The 8,099-nt window shown below is 42.4% G+C and overlaps 1 protein-coding gene across 5 annotated transcripts in view; it reads left to right on the forward strand.

Moving 5' to 3' along the window:
* The window catches only part of rap1gapb (RAP1 GTPase activating protein b), a 75,317-nt gene that overhangs the window by 30,768 nt on the left and 36,450 nt on the right, over nt 1-8,099 (forward strand). The window contains exon 1 of one of the 5 annotated variants that reach the window (XM_032513446.1): nt 1,297-1,677. The exons of 3 other annotated variants lie outside the window; for them this stretch is intronic. The gene's annotated coding sequence lies outside the window, so the exon portion shown is untranslated. Of the gene's footprint in view, nt 1-1,296; nt 1,678-8,099 lie in introns of those variants that run through there. One more of the 5 variants, XM_032513445.1, reaches the window with a different exon arrangement.

Below are 8,099 nucleotides of genomic sequence, written 5' to 3' on the forward strand. Positions count from 1 at the left end.
TGGGTATCCTGCTCTGTCTTTGAGAAAATGAAAACTCAGATGGGCCAATCTGGAATCTTGCCCCTTATGAGGTCATGAGAGGCAAGGTTACCTCCCCTTTCTCTGCTTTGCCCGCCCAGCAAATTTGGCCCACCCATTAGAGAGAAACATCACGGCGTTCAAATGAGCAAAGTGGCAGTTGGTCAAGGCCGCACCCCCAGCCTCCACCTCCCCCCCCTCAAAAGCTACAGATGCAGAAATGGCACATACTAAGGAAAGCTCATTGTGGGACTGGCTCTAGTGGCTGTAATTCTGCACCAAGGATTAATTTTGGGAAAGAGACTTCAGATACAGTATTAGGGTACCACTAAGGTCTATATAAAAGAAACTTCAGATACAGTATTAGGGGACCACTAAGGTCTATATAAAAGAGACTTCAGATACAGTATTAGGGGACCACTAAGGTCTATACAAAAGAGACTTCAGAAACAGTATAAGGGACCACTAAGGTCTATATAAAAGAGACTTCAGACACAGTATAAGGGACCATTAAGGTCTATATGAAAGAGACTTCAGATACATTATAAGGGACCATTAAGGTCTATATAAAAGAGACTTCAGATACAGTATTAGGGGACCACTTAGGTCTATATAAAAGAGACTTCAGAGACAGTATAAGGGACAACTAAGGTCCATATAAAAGTATCCCAAAAGCACCATGTCATGGGACCTTTAACTATGACTATGTAGGGACAGGAATGTATACCATTGTTTGTACTGTTTGGTGCAGAGGGGTGTACATGAACAGGCGACTGGTATTAAAATCCAGTGAATGACTTTTAAGAGACCACTTTTTTGTGACTGTGCGCGTAATGTGTAGTGATGCCTTCCACTGTCTTATGCATGGGGATTAGGGAAATGTGATTTCTCAATAATACATTGGACAAAACTGACCTCTGCTTACTTCTCTGTGGGCTGAGCAAGTGATTTTCTCCATCATGTGTGAGTGTGCTTCAAAATCTGCACCGTTTGAAAGCTTTTCAGCTGTCTGCCACTAATGTGTCAAATGGATAATGGGATGGTGAGGCTAATTTTCTGAAAAAGGGTTTATATGATTTTTGAAGAAGCTGTCAGGTCAAAGCAGATAATTGGACAGACAGATTTGATGTCACATTTTAGATGAGGTAATGTCCCTTTTGTTTTGGAAAACTTTGCTCTCACATCCGGCCGCAGTATTTTCTCCTATTGAAATAGCATAATCTGTTCCCAACAAGCAGACTCTATTCTCTTCCTAAGCAAAGCAACACCCACCGTTTGAATGGAAAGCACTCAGATAAAAGATAAAAGAGGGGAGGTGGAGATGAAGATGAAAAGCTAACGAAGGGAAAATATCGGCGCAGAGAGAGCAGGAGCTAGAGAGAAGGGAACATTACTGCTCTCCTCCGAATAAACACAGGAAAATGCACGCATGTGTGGAAGGGGAAGCAAGGGAGAGAGTAAGACGAGGAGGGTAGGGCTGAAAGGGAGAATAGAAGGAGGGCTACTCTCAGTATCATCTGACGGGAGAGAGGCTGATCCCCGACAGCAGGTGTTGGAGCATAAAGAGACTGAGTCAGACGCACGGAAGGAGCGATACGCAGAGGAGCACCAAGTTGTTGAGGAGAAGAGACTGAGTTGCAAGTGAGACACTGCAGACAGGTAAGCATGGGCTGGGATGATGGAGTGCACTGTGCTTGTAGGGAGAGAAACTGTTGAAAGATAGATCAATTCAGAGAGCGTACGAGACGGACAGATAAGAGAGAGAAACATATCCAGTCTGTCAGTTTCTCTCGTTCATCTGTCCGCAGCTAAGGAAGAGTCTGCCTGTTGTTGAGCTTTGATCTGTCCTGATCTCTTCATTCTTTGTCACTTTACATTGTCAACTTTCTCTCTGTGTCTCTCGGTCTTCTTCTCCCCTTCCATATTGTCCACCCAGGAAGCGGGTAACTGGCATCTCGAGTAAACAACTGCTTTCATTGTGCATTAGCTGCTGTACTTGATTAGATTAGCTGCTCTCTACTAAGTGAACCTGCAAAGCTTCGGGGGGTGTGTGTGTGTGTGTGTGTGTGTGCGTGTGTGTGTGTGTGTGTGTGTGTTGCTGGTCGAAGGAAAGATTCAGCCAAGCAAGACAGTACTCTTAAAGCTAAAATATGATCTGAACATTAAATTTGTTAAGTATTTATGAATCTAGGAACTTGAGCCCAGAGCAAGAATTTAATCCTATAATGGCGTTAAAAGGCAAAACCTGGAGCTGCTCCAGTGAAAATAAATTAGAGAAACAAGATTGCTTTGAGCTTTTCACATTCAGTCAAGCTTCATTTGACTGTTACGTCAACAATTACCAAGAAAAATAATGTGCCAGAATGTCTGCAAAGTTTGTGCTTGTGTCCCCAATTCACTCTTGCTGGAACAACTCCAGATATTGTCTTTTGGTGACATCAAGAGAGGGGCCGACTGGTGGTGATGACCCTGTATGCTGCTACACTTAAGATAAGAATAATAAAAGTTGATTTTGGCAGAGTTCCAATCATTTCTTCTTTTCAGTTCAGTTCTTTGAAGAGCAGTCATAGCCAACAGGCTGTAATCATGTTGACAGATTCAGACAGACAGAAGACTTCAGATTAACCTTGACATACAAGTCTGGCTGCTGCCTGACGGGCGAATAAGCTGGTGGACTGATTGGCGAGATGATGAGCATGTTGCACCAGATTTATTGTACAGATTTATTGTACAGCTCAAATAAAATGTGCAAAGTCTTCGGCGATTAGACTCCATCGCTATACGAATCTTTCGTATGTCCATATAGGGGTAGAGATCCATCAGACCCCCAAAACATGACATGATTAGGCATTAAAGTCACAAGAGAAGTAAGAAGATGGCATCTCCGCCGGAATGGCAACTCATGCCAGCATACACGGCACCACCGCCGGTACAGCAACATCTCCAAGGACCTGCAAGTAGAAAACAAAAGCAGCAGACCCTCCCCAAAACGGTAAACAAAACACTTCCCAATACTACGGTCTACCGCGACCCACGCCGCTTCAGAAACTTGGGCCAGCACCGGCAACTCAAGCCGCCACAACGTGGCTTCCACAGCACTTAGGCCAGCATGACCGGCATCCCCGCTGGTATGGCAACTCAGGCCTTCATAACATGGCACCTCTGCTGCAACTCAGGCTAGCATAACGGCACCATCGCTGGTACGGCAACATCTCCATGAATCGGTAAATGGAAAACAAAAGCAGTGATCCGTCCTCCAAAACAGCATGCGAAAGACACCTTTCATGTCTCTTCTATAAACGCTAACAAACAATAAACACCATCAATAGAATTATTACCAACATTATAAATGCTAACATATCATTATCTCATATACAACCCGATAGTACTGAACTACCGTAGTCCATCCTAACGCAACGAATGCATGATTAGATTTCAGCATTGTGTCAAGACAGGATAGTCCCAATTTTGCAATATCACGAGGAAGAAAAAGCTGGTTTTGAGATTGCATCAGAAAGGTGTAAATGTATATATCCTGATCAGAATAACTCCCAGATTCCAGAAAGTAGCACCTTGCCAGTGCAAACAACCACAGATAAACTTATATAACTTGAGATAAAGAATTTTGGCAGTGGTAAGGCCCCCAGCACAATGCTTCAAGATGGTTGGGTATAACAACGGAATTTGTAGGACATCCAGGATTCACATTCATAATGCAAGCTTAAAATTTAGCTAACTGACCGACTTTGCAGGGCTTGAATGAGCAGTATAAGTTGGTGTCATCCTCATAACATTGAGAGGTAATAGAGTTACCTGTGATGTAAGGCCTGCAACAGAACACAATATTAGTACCTGCAAAAGACAGACATGCAGTTAATACAGTGCACAAATCGAATGCATGAAAATGTTAAACACTTAGAAAACATAAGGAATACCCATGAGAAAAACGTCTGCAAAATAAGGCAGCGAAATCTCGGCATCTCAAGCCGGCGGCACAAGAACCAGGAAAACCTGGCATCTCAGGCCGGTGGCAAGTAAACTCTGCAAAGCGAATCAAGGCACCAAGCTGGAGGCAAATAAAGCCGTCAAACAGAAGGAAAACAAATGTCAGCCTTGGAGCATTACCACGTAAAATATTCAGTAAAGCAAAGTACAGTTATCTAGACAATTAACAAGACGGGGTGTGAGTCAGTCATACATTTAATTATTCAGGTACCCTTTAGTATTTAAGTAACCTTTTATTAATTCACTGTTTAAAACCCTGCACAACACTCTGAAGATGTGAGAAGACGAACCGACTGTGAAGGGCACAACGACATCAGTTATCTGCACGCTTACCAGAATTCAACGCTATTTAATGCAAAACACCAGTTGACGTTGCTGCCCGAGGTCTGCACTCCTCAAATAAGCACTCCAGGAAATGAGCAATATTGCTTAGGTATGATGACGGAACTACCGTCAGTATGGTACAGACTGGGCTGCCTAACCCAGCACACCAGTGGGACAGATCCTCACATGAAGGTTATACTGTCAGGACATGTAGTGAGGAGACACGGGAAAGTCACAAGGACAGTGGCTGACGGCCAGAACGGACCAACCAGAGAAGGAGCTTGAACACGGGACCTGTCCCTCTTGCAAAATGGTGCCATTTAATACTCTCGCAATGAAAACCCCAAGCAGATGCATATCCTGTATTGGTTAGCATATAAAGTCGGTCGACTAGTCCATCACGCAGGTTGCCCGTGAGAGAAGCGTCTACATTTAAAATACATGAAAAGAATAGGCTACAAAGGCCGTGGAGTCAACTCCGCCACTCAGAGCTTCAGGTTTTGTGCACGGAGAAGGAATTCCCCACACTATAAGCAACGACGCAGATTGATATAAAGGCTGAAACTAGTGCTCTTCTGAGCAGGTGGTGCTATCAGCAAAGGAACCGCCAACCGCAAGCCAGAAGCTGCATGCTTAACCTGCAGCAGTAATGGAAGACAAACAACGCCCCTGGCGGTCTCTATTATAGAATTTAGAATTTTAAGCAGGGTTATTACTCTGTGATTGGCCCTTGCCATTTGTGTAACAATTCTGATTGGTTTAGCAGGAAGGTGAACACCTCCAACAGCTGATTTGAGTTAGGTAAAGCAATGATAAAGAGTGAGGGCTTCCTGAAGGATATACACTGAGATACTGTACATTCCAATCAGGAGAGACTGGTTGCAGATATGCAACAGTTATACACAGTACGATAAAATACACATTTATTTGGATAACAGTTGAATTGATTTAGGAGTGCATCAATTATAGTTAGGTCTTGCTGAAAGAATTTACGCTTCGTTACATTAGTTTAGCAGATATGGGTAGCTGGATCATTGCTTTTACCCACAAGAAATGTTCAAAGTTGGTTTGGCTTCTTGTTCCATGCACAGAAATCATTACTTATTTGGGTTATAGTGGCAAAGTAATGGATAGCACTCCTGATCTCTTTATTAATGCAAGATGCCCCGCGGTGTTCTTGCTGAGGACGGCTTGTCTGCTCGAGCCCTTTAACGGACAGTTTGTCTACCATTAATAGACAAGGTTACTCTACTAAAGCAGCACTCAATCCGATGATATCCAACCCTTCCAGCAGTGCCTGCGCGAGCCTATCTTTTGTTTGCCAACAGAAAACAATGCATCTGTCGAGCTAGCAGACATGCTGTAGTCATTTTCATCCAGTACTTAGCCAGGGATCAACAACGATCACTATCGTAGATTTCTGCTGGTGAACCTTCGAGATGAGCCTTTAGATTAACCTTGTGATTCTTTGTCTTTTTATGATAAGCCCTAAGTGTTATTTGCTTTCATAACATATCTTTTTGTAACCTTAATGACTTTAAAGTTATTCTGGTTGGAGTTTGTGGGATGATATGTACTGATACTGACAAATTATCTGTACGTCCTTGAGTGGTGCAACGTCAATGCAATAATTGTCATCAATGATTTACATTATTATCATCTTACTCATTTATTAAACATTAAAATCAACACGTTGTTGGACGGCAGAAACACAGCAACACATTTTGTATTTGAACAAAACTACTGTTTTTGTGTACAACAGCATGCTTATGATAAATGGTAATGACTAAGCATCAATTATTAAAATATACGGTGATCGTAAAATAATAGTCATTGTTTTCGACTTGTCACTTATGGCTTGGACTGAAGCTTTGGTCTTTATTTCAAAAGGTTAGCCCTCTCGAGAAAATGCATTTTATTGTGTAATTGATACATTAATCCTTAACGTACACAAATAATGGTTCAACTGTTTTGCTGTATCTAGCTGACCCTGAGCCTCTCTGTGTCTCTCTGTAACTACAGCAACCCAAAACAGACCCATCCTACTCAAATGTGTGTTTTAAATTCAGTTTGCGGAGAATTCAGTGTAGTCCAGCTCATTGGTATTTGCAATGCTCCTCAAGCCTGAGCCTTGATTGGACTGTGGAAAGATGGAAGTCTTATCAGGGCTCATGACCCAGCAGTCAGTGGAGGCGGCTGCTGGCAACACACAGGAATAATTAGTGTTTTCAGAATGCTTTGTGTCTAATTTAGAAACTTTCTTCTGCCAGAACTCAATATAAAAAAACTATTATTCTACAATGAAGAGCATGGTAATCCAATCCAATGGTTTGAAAGTGAATACCAGCTTTTTTGGAGATTTGCTTATGGTCTATACTAGCATAAATATCTAAGTTAGCCACACGTTAATGTTTTCTTCCGGGGCTTCATGTAAAAACTTTAGAATGGGCTGTTTTGAATCGATAGTGCGTGGTTAATGTTGCCTCATGTGGAATTCTGAGTAATAACAGCAAAACTGTCATGACATGATACAAGCCTTACGTTATCGTAAGTAATTCAACTTGAACATGGAGACTAAAGGAGCTGTGTGCGCTGTGTTTCCATACCACAGAGCAAGAGGGGCTGCAAGATGAATGTCAGATAAATGAAATCACAAATGTTTGTGGTAGTGACCACACACTCTGTCCATACAAGCAGTTGATCGAGGATCTTTTTAGTGATTAACATTGGCATGAGCAATGCGGTTGGACCTTTCACCTGTGGTTGAGTGTGCAGCTTGGCAAAAGGCAGTGAACTGATTGTTTAAGCTGGCTGGGTAAAGGTTGCCTGGGATGTGCCTCCGGTGTGCCAATCATCCCGCTGACGTGACCCAGCCACCGGGCGGCTGCTGCTGCTGGGCACGGGCTTGCCCTGTGCCAGTCACCAGGTCCAAAGCTCATTAGAACACACCGGTGTAATTTATCTTAATAAAAGAGAGGGCTCTTTAAATAACTCTAGGTTTTTTAGATAAAATGTGTGATTTTGCTGTATATACAGTACATAAGATTATTAACACAATAGGGCTGATTGCATTACATTTTGGTTCGTCTATTGCATAGTTGCATTATTAATGTAAGTCAAGTCAGTTTTATTTACAAAGCACCAAATGGCAAAAGAGGTAATCTCATGACACTTTTCATATAGAGCAGGTCTAGACCATACTCTTTAATTTACAGAGACCTAGTGTCGCTTTGCCAGACCCTCGTCCAAACGCACTAAAGGAGAGTCCAGCTACTCCACATAACATTCGGGGACGGGAGAAAAACGTGCTCTGGTTTATAAGCATTTCTTTATACTAATCACAATCGTCAAACCAGAATGCTAAACAACGCACAGAACCGCTGCAAAATAGTTAGCGCTAGAGAAAACTCCAATTGGACAGATAGTCTAGTTTGCTGTCTCAATTGACCATGCAGAGATCTGAGGAGCAGTTAACCATAGTCCTCATACATCCACCGGCATTGAAATTGCCTTCACAGCAGATGGTGAATTACTGAATAACGCTCTCTATTTTGCAACTTAACTAAATTCATATCATACAGTGTCATCATCATGTCATATATCAGGATAGTGGTATTTGATAAGGTGTGCTGGCAGAATATGCCAGCCTGAAATCTCTCCCTGAGTCAAACTTAGCATTTCCCTTTTCACCAGATAGATTATCTGCCTTGTAAATGAATGCAGTAACACACACACACACACATACACACACA

Source organism: Etheostoma spectabile, chromosome 4 (assembly GCF_008692095.1).
Source record: "Etheostoma spectabile isolate EspeVRDwgs_2016 chromosome 4, UIUC_Espe_1.0, whole genome shotgun sequence".
Classification (NCBI taxonomy): Eukaryota; Metazoa; Chordata; class Actinopteri; order Perciformes; family Percidae; genus Etheostoma; species Etheostoma spectabile.